At 45.2% G+C, this 18,103-nt stretch overlaps 1 long non-coding RNA gene across 1 annotated transcript in view; it reads left to right on the plus strand.

The window, feature by feature from the left end:
• Positions 1–18,103, plus strand: part of LOC112550165 — a 45,538-nt gene that overhangs the window by 11,469 nt on the left and 15,966 nt on the right. The window contains exons 3-4 of the long non-coding RNA XR_003093842.1: positions 545–640; positions 1,351–1,429. This is a non-coding gene — a long non-coding RNA (uncharacterized LOC112550165). The remainder of the gene's footprint in view (positions 1–544; positions 641–1,350; positions 1,430–18,103) is intronic.

Genomic DNA, 18,103 nt, shown 5'->3' on the forward strand with positions numbered 1-18,103 from the left:
ATGACTTCCCTACAACACAAAGTGTGTGTGCGTGGAAAAGTCATCTCTGTGCCTCTTCCTGAAATCTGCAGCCTGTGAATGCAGTTTGCTTTCCAGTCTCATTGGTTGTCTGGCAACACACACTTACACACAGACACGCACGCACACACACAGAGAAAAAAACACAAGCCTCATTCATAATTATTGCTCAGCGATGGCTGACTGAAAGATGGGGTGTGAGCAGAGCAGGCTATTGGTTTTAGAGCACACCTTGGTCATTAGCCTACCTTTTGAATTTGCTAGCATTTGCAGGCTGCTTGCCTCTGTGGCTTCTCTGAAATACACATCAGCTACAAAAAGCTGTGTAATCCTTATTAAAGTTTTGGGGGCCAGTTATCAGTCGGCAGCTGGATGCTCAGTTCTGAATTGCTTTAACTTCGAAGCTCTCAAAGTGAAATGCCTCCTTCCTCTCTACCCTCTTTCCTGACAATACTTCTTCAGGGTGCTGCAAGGAGTAACCAAGTCAAGTGCTAAAAAAATTGTGTGTTCTTATTAACCCACCCAGATACCGCTGCACATTACTGAGAGGACATTGGAGGCCAAAGCGACCCAGAGAACCACATCTTCTCCCAGGCAGTGGCCTGATCAGCAGATGTCTTTGGTAAAGAACAGATCCTTCTCTTTGCCCATCAACTGTGCTGATGCTTCGTGGCTCCTCTCCATCACAAAAATCCCAAAGCAACTTCCCCAAAGTTACTCACCACCTTGATGCTGGCTGCTCCCAGGCGCCTGGCTTCCCCGTCAGTGGAGAATGCATGCTGCAAACTGATCGACTCTCCTCTGAGTTACTAGCCAGCAGACACCTGGGGATATTTACTGTATTGATCACATGAAAAATTAGTAGTGCACTCTGCAAACCTCAGGCTCCTCTCTCTCTCTCTCTTTCTTTCCTTCCCTCTCCAAGAGAGGCAGAGTGGTCCTGTGTATCCTTTGCAAAACAGGGACCTTCCCTTGCTATCAGAGGCTCAGGAGGCAGCTCCTGTCCTGGGCTCCTGGGGCGTCATGGTGAACTGAATGGAGAGAGCTGGTGGAGGCTGCCCTCTGCCTCTCTTCTGCTTCCCTTGGGGACTGTCAGTGAAGTCCTGAAAGAGGAGGGGAGTGGAGGGGGAAGGGCTTAGAACTAATCTCCAGCATCCATCCATCCATCCGGCAGGCAGCAGTCAGATGCAGCAACTCGGTAGCAGCCTCCAGGGAAAGGATAGTCCCGTCCGATCGGGTTTAATAATAAATACATTGTGGCGAAGCTCATTAGCAAAATGCTCCCTGTCCCCATTAATGCTTTTAATCATCACATCCTTGTTTTCCTTGCAGAGACCAACCGATTTTTCTCAGGACAGCACGGGCCATCTTCAGCAGGCAGGACTCGCTCCTAAATCCTATTGGCGAAGCGGTATGTTCAGGAGCCCCAAAAGCTGCTGGGGAGATGGGTTCTGCCCCCAGCCAAATTTCTGGGAGAGGGCTTTCTTCTGCCAAAGGGAGGGTCTCTGAGCCTCCTGTCTGGAGGGGCTATTTCCCATATAACTACTGAAATGTATCCTCCTGGCTTTTGGGATTCTGGGACCTTCTCTGCTCTGCCTCACACAGGCAGGAGCTTTGGAAATAGTATCCTCTCCCTCTCCATATGTGGTCCAGGAGGGATTGGCCATGCCTAGTGGTTGGCGTGCTGGGATCTTTGGGCTGGCTGCTTGCAGGGCATCCATCAGCATGGAGATCACAGATTCAAGCAGTGTCCTGAGCAGCTGACGAGCAGGTCCCAAAGGGTGGAAGCCCATGCTCATATTGTTGCCTACATCAGACCTTGGGGGGTCTCTTTGTACCTAGATGGGCTGAAGCTGCAGAACTCAGATCCAGACCTAAAATATTCGATCCCATTGCAAGAATTAGGACCATTTGCAACAGGGCTCACTGAGTAGATTTCATTGGAACCAGGGCTTTATTCCAATTATCTCTCTGAGACACATGGCCAGTATACTGTGCACTGCTTCCACACCCAGGGCTAGATCCTGTCCTACCTACCATGGGTGTAGGTGGTACTTAGGCATGTAAGCATCTAAGTGCGATCCTACACAAGACCCTTTTGAACAGTGGTAAGAAAGGTACCTTCAGTCCTTCATGCACCAGTATGTGAGTCTCTGCTGCTTTTTTTGTGATCTAATCTTACAGCAAAGATGGAGGCATGTGACAAAGGAAGACATGGTAAGTCCTTTACAGGCAGAGCAGAACGGGGTTATACTCAGGCTCTTAAACACCTAGGTGCCAGTTATATGCCTACCTGAACCATGCTGTAAGGAGGAATAACCTACTGTTGAACTGCAACACCTATGAATCTGGGTGGTGCAGCTATGTATTAGCAGGTAGCATTAGCAGGAACACTATGGTACGATTCAGGACAGGAAGTCTTCTAGTGTAAACTGGAAATTAGGTGCCTCTCCCTTGGTCCATAATGGTACCCAGAAGATTCACTACTTATCAAGCTCCAACACACAGGTGCTAATTATGCCATCTCCTGAGAAGCTCAGATAGATGCCTTCAGGCAACTGAGTCTTGACAGTGTAGCTCAAAATCACTTGAAATCCCATCCCTTTAATACAGGTAGCCTTTTACACTTCCGATCGGTTGTTCCCATGGACTTTTATGCAAAGAAGCAGCAAACCTGTTCTCATTAACTGTGAATAAATTATTTTTTAAAGGGCAAAACAATTACTGTTTCTGCCTTACCCCTCAAAACCCTTGTCTCGGGGATTTCAAGGTAGCATTTCTGAGGCTAATCGAAACAAGGCCTGCAGCAATGAACACACAGTATCATCAAAAGAACAGCCCTGATTTTTTCAGCTTTTTTAAAACTAAAAATGCATATTTTGGAGTTAAATATGTCACCCTGGAAATATACATCTTATTTACTTTGTATTAGTCACCCCAGTTGAACCAGCACCCCACAACTCTAGAAGATGACTCAGGAAAATGTAATAAAAGTCCCTGTCCAGAAGGGGGCACAGTCTGCATAGACAAGATGGGGAGAGGGTGGACCTATTATCCCCAGTTCATAAAGTTAGGGCTTCATGATCCCCAGTTCATAAAGGAGACGTAGGGTGCATCTACACGAGACAGCTGCCTAATAACACTGTGCTCAGTAGCCTAATAACTGTTCAGTAGCTTAATAACACTGTGCAGTAGCATGCCAGACAAAAACTGTGCTAAAATGCTACCATGCAGTAGCATTAGGCTACTGAGCAGTTAGCATCTGCAAAAGCCTGTGTGCCGGCACTACTGCATAGTGGCAGCCGTCACTGCACATTGATTTAGTACTTGGTTATTCAAGTACTAAACTTAATGTGCAGTAACTATGGCACATTAATGAATGTGTGACAGAACTCAGGATTGACCCCGTATCCGAGAGTCCCAGGCTGCTGCCTAAACTGGAAAACCTGGCTTCTGCTCTCTTCATGCTGTTTCTCCCAGGTTTTCTCCCCCGACGCTGCTTCTGCATTAATCACTGCGTCCTCTCCATCAAATGCATCAGTCTTGGAGGCTCCCTCCATACTGTATACTGCGGCGCAGTGGAGAGCAATCCCAGATAGCTCGGGTACCAGAAGCAGAGAATAGCCACAGGAGCATAGAGCTCCAGGCAAGCTTTTTTAATATTTTCAGCAAGGTAAATCAACCAGTACTGAGTTCCTGTGACTTAGCTGCTTCTGGTATCTGAGCTAGCTTGGATGTTTCCAACACTGCATTACGCTATGCAGTATAGCCATATCTATAGTCTCATTCTAAGCTCTCCACTCCCTGGTTACTTAGCCTGAAAACCACATAGCGGCTAGCTCCATACACCTTGCCTTGCACATCCCTGCATAACGGGGAACCCTTGCCCTGTTACTGGAAAGTGGTGTGGCCCATTTAAGGGAAGAGTTTTTGTAGCACAGACACAGGCAACCAGCAAAGCAGGGGTTAAGGAAAAACCCTGAGGTCAAGGCGGCTGCCAGAGGAGGTCCATGACTGGAAAGGGGCAGGCTTTAGTAGTATATAAACCAGAACAGGGGGTTAGACCTGGGAGGCTGCAGGATGAGGAAGACTTTCTGTGAGAAGGCTGCTACTGATGACCTCCTGGTAGGGATCCTGGGGAATGCAACGAGGGACTGCAACCAGAGGGCTCTGAAGACGTGTGGTAGGCAGTCAATGCATTGGGCATTTGTGCTGTGGCCAAAAGGCTTACGTTTGTGTTTGGGTTTTGCCCCAGAGGATCAGGGGGGACTAGCAAAGAGGTGGTTTGGAGGTGCTGGTAGAGCCAGAGGCAAGCACAGCTAGGGAAAAGAAAGAGAGGAGCAGCCAGGGAAAGCTCAGGATGAGTAGATGTCCCAGGGGAGGCTCAGTAGAAAAAAGGAAGAGTTGGGGTATGCTCTGAGAGAGAAAAGAGTCAGGGAAGGCTCAGAGGAAGAGAGTCAGAGAAGACTCCAGGAGCGAGGAAGAGCCTGAAGAAGGCTCATCACCTGGGCAGGGGTGGGAGAAAAGAAGATGAGGGTCCAATGAAGGAAAAGGGGGCAATGAGAAATATGGCCTGAGTCCCAAAGTCCAGTAAAATAGAGACTTAAAGACACAACAACTGGGAAAAGGCAAGGAGCTATGAACAGACTGAATGGTGCAGGGGGCTGAAGGCTCATTGGTGGATGATGTGTAGCATGGGTGTGTCTGGGGGGTGGCTGGAGGTCATGGCTTAAGCCCATAAGGCAAGCAGGATTGGGAGAGGTCACCACTAGAGAAGAGAGCACCTTAGACTCATCAGTCTTTGAGGGCAGCTTCCCTTTCATTCAGTTTCTATCAAGACATAGCAGGCAAGAACGCACGGTGAGACCTCGAGAGACGGGGAAGAGGAAGAGCCTGGCAAGGATGAGGTGGCCTTTCGGGGACATCACAATGATCCTAAGTTGCCTAACCTGTTACACCCCCATACCCTTGCCTCACTCGGGTTGAGATTCTGTGTCCCACTGACCCGTTTCTTCTCCTTATAACTGCTCTAATCCATCTTGCTTCCTGCTAGGTACCCCTCCAAACATGTCATCTCCTGTTGCCTTCTTGCCACCTCCAGTCTAGTCTCATTGTTTTTATTTGTCAACCACCAGCCCTGCCCCTGCTTCCCTTTCCTTTCTTCTGGGATGTCTTTGCTATTCAGTGGGACAACGAATCTCAAACTGAATGAGGCAAATGTAGGGGGGTGTAACAGGTAACTTGCTCTCTCCCTGCCTCCTGCATTTCCTTTCTCCCAGCCATTCTGCAGCCAGTTGTGAGAGCAGCCTGACTCTGTCAGGAAGAAAGCGAGAAGAAGTCTCTGCGAACCTGGAGATGTCCATCTAATGGGAAAACAAGTCAAGGGAACTCTCAAAGCCCAACGGGATGCCTCATGCAATAGTGATTGGTGCAATGCAGGATGGTGAAGGCCACTTAACTTCAAGCAATAATGATGGGCTAGAAGGTGCTATTTGCTTGTTTGGCCAAGTTGGGGAGCAGTAGGAAGTAAGGGTTCCCACACCCTCACTTGGCCTACAACGGACCTGCTGCCCATATACACCCACCTGATGGATGCAGGAGAGAGCCTCGTTCCCTAGTTGCATGCCAGAGTGGGGAGTTAGCTGCCTTTATTGAAGGTTGGAGTACTCCAGTTCCCAAAGTTAAGTGTGGAGCAAGGGAGGAGAGCTATGAACATGCATCACAATTCCTACCTGGGTCTCACCCTGGGGTCAAGCAGCTATATAGCCTTCCTTTCTCAAGACCTAGCTCAAAATGCTCCATCTAGCACTACATGACTCTATGTAAAATCCCAGTCCCATGGCAGAACTCTGATTTCAAAAGGGGCAGGAGCAAATCCAACAAATCAGAAATGGCTATTTAAATACCCAACACAGAGCCACAGGGTTGGTAGAATCACTCAGCATGGTTATGTGGGGGACTCTTCAGTGTCCAAAGAACAGGAACATAGAAGAGTTTGTCACTAGAAATTTTTCAGGCGTGATGGGACACATCCATCTGCAGGCAGAGTCATCTCTTGGGGAGGCAATTTGGGATGACCTCCGCGGGCCCCATGCTTTGGGGGGCCCACAGAGCCAGGTGCAGCAGCCTCAGCCCCTCCTTGCCCCGCTCTGTGCCACTACTTCCCTGCACCGCTGGCTTCACATCTGGCTGCTCACTACCCCTCTCCACACCCCCGCTCCGTGCTGAAGATCGTGTGCCACCCAGGGCACGCAGGGCAGTGCTACAGCACTGGATTTGCCCCAGACCCCCCTAGCGTCAGATCTGGCTGCAGGTTTCCTAAATCTACAGACCCCAACCGTGAATTGTCAATAATGCTAGGACTATAAAGGTTGAATTCTGCAGAATATGAAGCCTCTCAACATCATGGACTCGACACGGCTCACACAGTGGAGATTTCTTCGCTAGAAAGATTGAACGATCTCTTTTTTTTCCTGGTTCCTCTCCCTCCGGCTGTGCCAGGCAGCAACTGCCAAGCTGTACTGCAGTCTCCCAAGGCCAGCAGGCTCAGGAGGGCTGGCAGTCCACGGTGGTTCTTGCTTCTTGAGCAAGTAAAATCATATTCCTCAATGGGCTGCTTATAGATGACTGGTGTATTGCCTCATGCCAAGGTCCTAATTTTCTAAGGACCACTGCTGTCTGCTTTGTTGTAGAAGTTCAGTCTGACTAGCGGGCCTTCTCTCCCGCAGTCGCGTCCTGGCACAAGAGAGAAGAAAAGGGCATTTAGGAGTTAATAGGCTGGTCTTATACCAATTTCCTGGCTGCATTGCATTCCTAGAGCAGCGTGAAGCAGCTGGAGCCGGAGCCAGGTCCTGACTTTGTGTTCGTGGAGATCATTAGCGCCGATCATATTTGTTTATAGCAGGCACCTCACACAAACCACAGATCATAGATTCTGAAAACTTGCATGCTTTGGGGTCTTCCAGCCATTTTGGAAACAGTAGCCATGGAAGTTAATAAAGGCACTATTGTCAACGTCTCCCCTATGGCTTTTTCTGTAGTAATCCTTAAATATAATACGAGGATAATTGCTTTCCCTGGCATCTATAACAGCGGAGGCATTTCACGCTTCTGAAGTCAGAGAGAAAATAAAAGTGTAAATCGAATTAATTATTTAGAGAACATGAATGTGCTGAAAGAAGGCAAGATGTAAAGAACCCCTTCTCTTACAAAACCCCACCAATATCTTTATTCATCAACTTAAGAAATCCAGTGAGATCCATCAGTGGGTGGATCTCACTGGGCATAACTCAATGGAGTGATACTTATTTATATCAGCTGAGCCTCTGGCTCTTTCTGCGCCAGGAAGGATTCATCTCTAAAGCTCTGCCGGCATTCTGGCCTTTATGTTGCCAGTGCCAGATGAATTCCTAGAATAAATAAAACGATTTTCAGTGTTATTTGCAAAATAATTCAGACCTGAGGTTGAAAGAAGCCTTTAACATTTGAGAATTAGTTGAAATGCTTTCATTGTCTTCACAGTTGATTAGCACTTCTGGAATTAATTGGCTTTGGATAACCTTGCTACGTGAAAATTCAGCGTGCTTTTAGTTTCCTATATGAATCTTTTGGATGTAAGAGGAGAGCTCTGTCTTCTTTCTACATTTAATTATAATGTAAGAAATCACCAGGTAAACTTTTACACCAGTGTTTCATTCAAAGCACCAGTATTAGCCTCATGCTACTTATCTCCCCATAATTTGCTCTTATGGAGCAACAGAAATACCCTTTCTTGCCAAACGCTTGTTTTGTATGGATAATTAAATTGATCGTAATAGGCCGCATTTACCACTGTATTATTCCAGTTCTACCTTGTCATGGGGCGTATTCATCTTAGCAGAGTTGTGCCAGTGTTGACCTTGAATTACCCTGTGATGAAACAGTCAATGCCTGCTGCTGACTTGTTAAACATTGCAGTTATAGAAGCTCTCGTCATGGCCCACAACTCGATGATGCTTAGCACTATCCAAGCACAGAACAGAAGCATGGGCCATTACTCCTTTGGTGAAGCCAATTACCCTTGGCTCTACTTTAGTCTTATGCAAAATCAGCAAACGTTTTTTCTCTTTGAGGTTGTACCACCTCCGCAGGATGATTTACTCTGTTCTATGAGGCTAATCCTTGATGCATCAGAGAAAGATGGGTTGGGGGAATGGGGGTGGAGAACAGAGCTAGATCTGGATAACTGCATCAAGAGGGAAATAATCCTTCTTGACCTCTGTAGGCAAACTACAGAACCTAAACATGAGATTTCATTAGTCATTGTTTCATTGTGAAGCTGCAAGTAAAATGGGTATCTTGAGAGCAAATTTCCTGTTCTCTCCGTGGCCAATGAAGGAAGAGTGCAAACAGGGAGATCCATGTATTCCAAGGCCGGAAAGGACCACTACAGCCACAGCCATCTGAGGCCATAAAATTTGTCTTAAATGCTGGATTAAAGCACGCTAGATTAGCACCCAGAGCTAACCCGTAGGCCTGGGGGGAAAGCAAAGTGAGATTGTTTGAAATAAGTGCTCTCTTAGAAATCCAGACTTTAATTTTCCCTCTTGTTTTACCCATAGAGTTTGGACTGTGCACTTAGCCATTCCTGTCAATGGAGAAAGTGTTTCCAAGCTGTGAAAAATGTGTAGCCTGGTAAAAATCGGAAATGATATAAACATATTTTTTCAAAGTGCCTTTGATCCTGGAGCTTCCCAATGTGCTTATTAAGCATGTTGTACTTATGCCAGATGCTAAAGAAGCCACTTCAGCAATCTGGCTCTAGTTTGAGGACAATAACAGATGAATGCTCAACCCCACTGTATGGTAGTGTGGTGAGAAAACCATGTAGCCTCTACTCTTCCAGAGAATGCCAGCATAGATACTTGACCACCAATGTTTAGACTGTTTTGGCTATTTTAAAGTAGCTCTGGGGTGAGCTACAGCAACTATAGCAGTACAGAGAAGCAGCAGCTGGTTGCTTCTAACAGGCGCTACCTGAAGAGGACTGGTTGCCTTTCAGAAATGACAAGGTTTGGTGGGAGGAGGAGGTCTGGAGAAGATCAGAGGTTGGACAGATATGTGCACCCTTCAAGAAATTGCAAGGTTTGGGGGAGGAGGAGGTCTGGAGAAGATCAGCGGTTGGACAGATATGTGCACCCTTCAAGAAATTGCAAGGTTTGGGGGAGGAGGAGGTTGGAAGAAGATCAGAGGTTGGACAGACACGTGCACAGAGAACAATACTGCCCATTTGAAAATAACACAAAGTGAAGATAACACAAACTGGCTGTGTTTAAGAAGAACCCAGCCAGGCTGTGTCCAGTCCTACCTGAATGGGCACTGTTACTGGGTTGTTGGGGAAAATGCATATTCATATGGCCAGGTATACTTTTAATGGACCGCTGATCTGACAACTGCCATGGAATTGTAAACCATAATAAAAGTGGTGTTGAGAGAAGAGAGGGTCATGTGGCTAAGTCCTTGGCCTGGAATCTGGCTTCAATACCTACCCCTGACAAAGCTTTCTCTGTCACCTCAGGTGATTCACTTACTTTCACTGTGCCTCAACTTACCCACCTGTAAATGAGTACATCACACTGCCTAGTATCATAAGAAGAAATTTATTCCTGATGGCACACTGATAAGATTCAACACTAATGGCAAGCACATATTTAAAGGACAGGATGCACAAAAATACTTTCCATCTTCAGTAACTATGTTGGATGAAACTTTTAAAATAGGTGACTAAGTTATTGCTAAGCCCAGTTATATGGTTCTCTGAAGAACGTAATAAGGCAATGCTGTGAGTTTGCAGGTAGAAAGCAGGAACAGTGTTAAAATTGTATTAGCAGCAGTGACGAACTACCAAATTAAAATGTGAATCCCTAAGCAGGAGAACTAGGCTTGAATATTGAATGTTGCCGATTTTCCCCCCTCCCCGCTCCTCCCTTTCCTGAAAGGATTTATTTCTGGAATCATTTAAAAACTGCTGAAAGAAAGCCTGGGAATATTATTATAGTTGTTACTGGTGAAAATTGATTGCTTCATCTTGTTCCTCTTAATAGAGTACTATTAAAATGAATTACCATACAAATCCAGTTCTGCATTTATGATGCATTAAATGTCAAAAAAGAATTATTCTAATTATATTTCTTACCAAGGCATCAGATTATACAATACAATATAAGGCAACATGCATAAAAGGTATTGTTGTAACCACCCAGTTGTTTAATAACATTCCCAGACACTTAACTTCTGTCCTTCCTCACCGAGGGTGCGTCTACACGTGCGTATTAATGCCAAGCAATAAACTCCGACACTTACCATGCCAGAGTTTATCGCTCCCTGGTGCTGCTTTTATATGTGCGCTGGGACAGTAGCATGTTGAGCCAGGTTGGAGCAGCTCTGGCTGGCAGGGGCCTCGGGGCCAGCCTGCCGACCCGGGGCCACATCTGCCCGGCTTAATGTGCTGTAGAGGGGTTGGCTGGGGCACGAGGCTGCTCCAGTGCAGGGCTAGCCGGCAGGCAGTCCCCCACACTGAAGGACCCTTGTGTCCCAGCCAGCCCCATCAGTGTCTATACATTCAGTGCTGTGGAATAAAAAACTCCACAGCAGGGTAGTGTTTGTATTTACAAGTACTACCCTGCTGCAGATTTTATTAGTTTCCTGTGGCCTAATAAGGCCGCACATGTAGACGTTGAGACTTTACTGCAGAGCCAGTTAATCTGCTCCAGGGTAAAGGTGTCTTGTAGACGTGCCCTGAGACCTTTTCCCATTGCAATCAGTGAATGCATCTACACGAGATAGTTACTGCACTATTGCCTAATTAGCTTCACAGTAAAGCGTCACCATTGACATGAGTGGTGCTATTAGGCTAGAATAAACTTCATAACTCCACCATAGGATAGTACTACCCAACACAAATACTATCGTATGGCAGAGTTATTTAATCCACTGCAACACACGTGTAGATGGTGACTGCGGCTGGCTGGAGCATGAGGGTGTTACAGTGCAGGGCTGCCTAATTACTAGCCCTATACTGTAGCACCCTTGTGCCCCAGCCAGCTCCTTTACAGCATGTTGAGCCAGGCTGGCAGGCTAGCCCCCCTGGACTGCTTGCCAGCCGGGGTTGCACCACCCTGGCCCAACACGTGTGGTCCTGGGTGTACGTGTAAATGCTGAGCCAGGGAGCAATGGACTCCAGCATTAACTTTTCTGGAGTTTATGATGTCAAATTAATGTAACATGTAAACAACATGCCCAGTGAGCAGTTAGCCAATTCCAGCTTGCATATAAATACTCGAGGATGCGAGCTATAAGTATCTAGCTGGAAGAAAATTACGGGTTGTGTTCGAAGTCCACTGTGCCTGATGGAAAGATTCCCAGTCAATGGGCTTTGAATCAGATTATAGAGAGGATAGAGATGGGCTTTTCTTTGTGGCGATGGAGGACAGGACTAGGAGCAACGGCCTCAAGCTACAACAGGAAAAATTTAAGCTGAAGATTAGGAGGAACATGCTGACTATGACAGTGGTCAAGTGTTGGACCAGGATACCAAGAAAAGCTGTGGAATCTCCATCCTTTGGCACTTTCAAAAGCAGGTTAGACGGGCACTCGGATGGGATGATTTAGATAGGGATGAGCCTGTGCTTGCTGCTGGCATAGGGGAATAGGCCAGTAGGCAAGGCAATACATCTGGGCCATTTTGTAGCTGTAGTATTTTAGAGCAGCCTGAAGGGTCCTCTGCTTTCCATCACAGAACTATCTCAAAATGCAGGAACCCAAATACCAAGGGAGTGCACGGGGCATCTTTGTCCCCCTGAACCCTGCACTGCAAGGGTCTCTCTGGCCTGTTATTTCCTGCAGACCGTTTACTCTGTTCTCAACCTGTAACTTTTAACTTCTGCTTTGTGAAGTCAAAGGAAATACCATCGACCAGCCACAAAATACCTAAGGGGAAGAGAATCAAAGCCTGTTTCATTTATTTCCATTTTAGAGCTCTCAGCACAATTGACTCTGGAAAGGCCTGACTTCTAGGGAGGTGATAGGATACATGATTCACTTTTATAACACAGCTATTGTCTTAAATGCTGCAAAGGTGCACTGATTAATCCTAAAACCAAGGGAAACATCCAGGAGGATATCAAGAGAGAGACAAATGGAACTAGAGAGAATAAAGTAGACGGAAGGCATTAATAAAATTATAGCGAACCTAGAAAAAAGCAAGCTATTACTACTTGGTGTAGAGGGATAATGTATAGGAAAAATAACTATACAATAGGAAAGGAGGCATGGGACATGAAAAGGAAGCATCTGAACACCTGTTGTGATGAATGAGCTTGTGATGTGATGTGGTAGCATAAAACCAGCGTCACGTGCCCAGTTGCCGCCTATCAAACAAACGAGAATATACTGGTGAGGCTCTAAACATAATGCCATGGGGTCGGTCAGTGTGGGATCAGCTCAAGTGTTGTGAACCATTTTCTGGATTCGTAGAAAGATATTAGAAATGTGAAGTCACCCCAGCCCAGGGAAGCTTTTATCAAATTGGCTGAAGATTTGGAAGTGCTAGCTTATGAAAAGAGCAAAACATTTAAATAGAGAATTGTTTATAAATTATACAGGAATGGCTTATTGATATCCAAAGGTGTCCACATTAAGGAAAGCGTAATATTGCTGAGAGTGATCCCTCCAGGGATAATTAGAAATAACTGGATAAAATCAACTCTTTGACTATTCAGCCTGAACAAGAAAAATGTCCTTCCAAGAAAGGTCTGTTCTGCTCTTTCCATGAAGCTTTTCACCTAGAGCCTGCATTTACAATGGGGATCTGCTGTGCCTTCAGGCACTGGTAGCCAGCCACCAACCCTGTGGTACTACGGCACGCTCCAAGTGCGATCGAGGTAAACTGCAGGAGGATAAAGCTCATGGCAGGTGACCCAATTTATCATGGTTTTGTGCCAATGTCAGCAGTACTAACGCAAACCGTGGCACTGGACTGTCAGCCAGTGGGCAGTAGGTGGAAGGTGTGGGCCACGTTTCTTCCTCCTCCCTGAGCAGCTGGACCCCAAGCCTTTATGGCAGGAAGATTTCCCCACTGAAGAAAGGTGGGTAGTTTCCATGGAATGGGAAATGATTTTGTCTCTACAGCTGTGCACAAGTTGACTATTATTCAGATTGGTTTCCTTCCTTTTTTTTTAAACCTACTAATATGAAGTCCAAACTATAGATGTTCCTGCAGTGTTTCCATCTGTAACCGTTCCTGTAATTCATACTCATCAATACTTTATCCTCTGCATTTTCATTACTGCCTTGGTAAATGCAAAGACATGAAGGGACGGGCGGCTTTCTTGGGATATTGCTATGCTTCAAAATGTATCCAACACTCTCTCTAATAATGTGATTTTCTTCACTCTCTCTCTGTTCTTCCCTGCCTGAGAAATCCCGCTGAGAAGTTGAGCTATGGATAAATGCACATTGTTACTAGCAAGGAACAGAGGGAGACAGGCAACTTGATGGCAGGGTCTGGCTGGGATGCACCTGGAAACCAGAAGTCGGGATTTCTGTAGGTTATTTGATCATCTTACACAAAAGCAAGCAGTGAACGTAGGGTCACTCTGCATCTGCACACTTGGGCTGGAAAAAGTGGCAACAATCATATAAACAGCAGCAGTTTTGAAGTCTTAGATAAATTCACATCAGTGCATAAGTTTTGTGCAGAACCTGTGCACAAGGATGGATTTCACCTCCAGAATACTCCCTTTGTACCTAGTGTGTTATTAGGAGCTAAAAAACAGAATAAATTAGCAGCATCACTTTATGTGGAGGTGGACATCCTCTTCTACCACACCATATTTAATCTGGGGTAAGGAGAATAAATATGACGGACTAGTTGGAGAGGAATGATATGGAATTCATCAACCAGGAGGGTATCATAGGCCTTGTTACCAGCAAAATGATGTCGTTTGCTTTGCTGGATTCCTTCCATTTTCCTTTTTTCCTCCAAATAAGCACATCAACTTCTGTTGGAATGAAGTGCATTAGAACGGGGATACTTTGTGGGGCTGGGTTCCTCAGTCCCTGAGAAGATTGGAGGTTGGTAGACCTCATGAAAGTACATATTGCTGCAGCAAACAGTGACACTCCGGAGCATGGGAGTGCTCCAGCTGAATGGAGAAACCGTAGCTTGCAAATTAAGTGGGTCACTCCAGCTGGCTAGGAAGGATCCAGACTTGACTATAATACAATGAACATTTTAGTCAGGTGGCAATAGTATTCCATTGCCTGTGTGCTCCAGCCTGGCTGCTCATACTCTGCACCGGCTTGTAAAAGCAATACAAATGTGTATTCCTTCATCCCAGCACTGGCAAGTGCATCCCCAGATAAATCAGTGCTGGAGGAGATGGGGATCTACGCAGAAGTTTAAAAGCTTAGCAAAAGGCATCACTTAAAAGTGAAGCCATGGCTAAGTAAATGCGATGCTGTCTTACTCAGCGTGTCTGATCCCTGCGTGTGCTCCGAGTCAGCCCTGCTGATGCTAGTGGCAAATCTGCTTTTCTACTGTTCATTTTTGATACCTGACTGTAGAGCCGGCCCTGCTCAGCGAGTCGGGTAGATCCTTTTCACTTTTGTGCCTTGTCAACAGAATTGTTTGCTGAACTCCAGTCGCGTATACCTCTGTGACAAATGAAGGCAAGTGAAGGGCACCTGAGGGTGTAGCCTGGCTTGAAGTGTCTTTATAAATGATGATACCTGAGAGAGAAAGAACTGGGACAGGCTGACAAGCCTGGGAGAAGATTGTGAAATGTGTCACCATATTTTGCCCCTCTCCCCTCCCCTCCATCTTTTTCTTCTTGGGATGAAATTTAATATTTTTTGTGAAACACCTCTCTGAAATGTGAAATGCCAACAACATTTCGCTAGCCAGATCAATACTAAAAAAAAAGGTTCAGTAGTCAATTTTTGTCTTCAAGCTGGGCACATTGAACCTGGAGTAACATATCACTTGATGCCAATTCTGATACCAGCAACTTCCCTGTTCAGCCAGCTTTCCTCCAGAGCTCAGATCTGAAAAACAGGGAGTGCTGGGGATGTACTTCTGTATGGACTCTCCATGTGTCCTGCATTGCGTGCTCCTATATTTTAACCTAGAGCTGATGATGCTTTAATATCGATTATCAATTACTTGTATTGCAGTAGTATCTAGGAATCCGAGTTACAAATGTCTTTCTTACAGAGCGTTGTGTTGTACAGTTACAGAAGATAAAGCTGGTCCTTGTCTCAGGTGGTTTCAGCTTTCAGTGGGAATAGCCATGGATGTAGGTTTGATTGGACCTCAGTACTCTATTGTAACTAGCACTTGCAAGGCGAAAGGATGCCTCTTTGTAGCTCTCCTTGACTGCAGGGTGAGAATCTGAAAACATTTTACCATCATTCTCACTTAGGCTTTTCACGTTAGCGGCAATTGGTCAAATGCTGGGGAAATATGGCTGTGAGCCCAATCCTGCTCCCAGGTCTTATCCATTATAGTTGTGGAAGTGACTTCCCTGTTAACAGTCAATGGGCTTTGTCCACGTGAGCTTGGCTCGCAAGATTTGGCAGCAAATGCTGATGAAGTGCACATGCCAGGTTTCCTCAGGCCAAGGCCAAGATTGAACGTTAATAGGATCCATTATTAGAATACTTTGCATTCTGTTGTGGGCAGGGAAGCTGATGAAAAAGGCTTTAAATCTCCCAATATCCCCAATTTTAAATTAATGTAATGTCTTATTCAGGGTGCAGAGACCAGAAGTGTCCTTGGACAATATTAGCACATCTCAGGCTGATGGGTCTTCTGAATTGTAATCCCATCCAGAATATATTTACTGTCAACTTAATAGGCTAATGGTTATACACTGGAACGTCCTCCCTCAAAAATAAACTCATATGACAATTCCCAGCTATTCCAAACCTTCTCTCTATTAGATTCATACCATGCATCATCTCTTCAAAGGTCTCTCTATACAATAAAAGCAGACGGCAGTTTTGCAGCCGGTAGCTGTCCTCCTTAATAAAAGATTCAGTGCTTTTCAAAATACCTTGTTTTAGACAGCTTTCATTGCATTATATTTACAGGTTTAATAAAAAATTATGGATGACACCTATTATTTCAATGACGACTCGCATTCTATACACAGCATGCTTGGGAGTGAATTTGTTATTCATGAACATGACGTTGAAGTAACCCTTCTTGGAGATAGAATTGTAAAGCGTAGGCGTTGCATCCCTTTTCCTTGCACGGCACCGATCCCATTCATTTCAGTTTCACATCTTGATACTAACTACAGAGTTTGGCTGACTCCCAGTCTCAACATAATGTCCGTCTTCTGCCTCAGTCCAGGACCTTCTGCACTGACTGTGGGGAGGCCTGGACAAAGAGGATCTCCTGTGGTCCAGGCTTCCAAGACCCCAGGTTGGTCTTCCTCATCAGGATATCACCATACACCATGAGGATGTAACACGGGATCAGGAAATGGCTAGCAACAGAGCGGTGTTTGAGCTGGGCTCAGCAGCCTTGAAAATGAATAGCAAATCTATTTCCTTTTAGTAATTATTATGTTGCTTGCTCTGTTTGGAGCCTCTACAGAAATATTATCTTAATCGGCTGATGAGAGCTTGGACTTCTGGGAAAAGACCAGTCAGGTGCCAAACGCTTTTCTATTAACCTTTACATTAACAAGAACAGGGCTACTCTTAAAAACCCACAAGACATTTCTTAACTATTACTATATCTGATCACCTGTTGCAGACAGCTTCTAACTTCCCCCACTAGCTGCCTTCTAATTCAGTCCATAATTAATTGGAAAGTGTTTTTATTGCTTTCTTTCATAGTATTCATTTCTAATAAATGAACTCGGAGAGGAAAAAGCTAAATTCTCTTCGAGATGGATTGGCTCTAAGAGGGTGGTAGACTATTTCCATAGTAACATCTTCTTAAAACAACTGCCTACCATTCCAGTTATTAATCCTATTAGTGAGAGTTAGAATGAAGCCAGGCATCTTATGATCAGCCTGTAATTTCTTTGTTTGTAATAATATCCAAATCTGCTATTTTGCTTGGAAACATGGTAATGCAGCAGCTACTTGAGTTAGATGCAAAGAAGTCTAATTTCAGTTCCTTGTTCTATAGGCCAACCCCACAATTTCTCTTACAGCCCCATTGTACTAATGTAATTTCCACCCACTTACGGTCTCCATACTTCAGCAGAGATAAGTGCAGCCATAGAACCAGGTTCCCGCTGCCTCAGGTTCCCATCTATGAACCGGGAATAATAATACTATTTTTCGCCTAATTGTTGACTGTCTTCTCTCTGTCTGCCCCAACCATGTATTGGTATAGTGTTCAAATACAGTGATACAATGGGCCTCCAAGCTTGGGTGGGCTTCTTTGCTTCTGCAAAGAAAAATTATGCTTAACATCAGGCTTTGCCATGTCCAATGCATAGGAGATTTAGTTCTTCAGATTTGTCCAAGATGAATAACCTGTGCCCATGTGAGTTGTCATATGATGGGCGTGCATCTGGAGTCATTCAGAAACAAGGAACCTGTAGTGTTTTTAATAGCCTGCTAGGGCTACTTGCTTTAAGAACATACACTTTAAATGGAGATAAATCGTTTGACTTTTATTCCATTTGCACATGACTCCAGTAGGAGTATATTGGTTTAAGTCAGGGAAATCAGGTCCTTATTTTTTACTTGCTATTTAATTTGTGTGTGGTTTTAAGCTGAAGACACTATAGAAGATGTAAGCCATGATTTCATACTGTGCCTTTCTTGATTTCTTTGCATGCTACTCTCGGTCACTTATTGTTGGAAGTATTTCAAATGGAGCTGCCAAAAGTTTGGATTGCCATGACATTTCGCTTTCGCTGAGTCTTTTGTCTGATACTAAGCAGGATAGAAATGTAGATGCGTGAGCCAATTTCTGTTTTGTTCTGGCATCCTGGTCAACACAGCAAGGTCAGCTGTCGGCTTCCTAGACCGTAGCATCTGGTTTCTCAGGTATGGACATATAGAAAGTTGAAAGAGT

The sequence above is a fragment of the Alligator sinensis genome, unplaced genomic scaffold (assembly GCF_000455745.1).
Source record: "Alligator sinensis unplaced genomic scaffold, ASM45574v1 scaffold228_1, whole genome shotgun sequence".
In the NCBI taxonomy this organism is placed as follows: Eukaryota; Metazoa; Chordata; order Crocodylia; family Alligatoridae; genus Alligator; species Alligator sinensis.